Here is a 360-nt window from a genome sequence, read left to right on the forward strand (position 1 = left end):
TTCTATTTAGAAAACTCGTCTTTTTTCCTATTTTTTTTAACATGTAATCACAGTGGTCTTTGAATTGAAGTTTATCATCTATCATTACACCAAGATACTTCATTTTATCAACACGTTCAAGCTCGACTCCATCACAACATTTCAAAGTAATACAACCACTAAACTCCTTTCTTACACTTCTGACTATCATATATTTAGTTTTATCCACATTCAGTTTCAGCTTGTTTACCCTCATTCACTCTTCTACTCTCTTAAATATCCTGTTCATTTTACTTTCTATTTCCGCAGTACCTTCTCCACTTACATATACCAATGTGTCATCAGCAAACATTTTAATATTGCACTCTTCCGAGCATATTT

This window comes from Wasmannia auropunctata, unplaced genomic scaffold (assembly GCF_000956235.1).
Source record: "Wasmannia auropunctata unplaced genomic scaffold, wasmannia.A_1.0 LD335516.1, whole genome shotgun sequence".
NCBI lineage: Eukaryota > Metazoa > Arthropoda > Insecta > Hymenoptera > Formicidae > Wasmannia > Wasmannia auropunctata.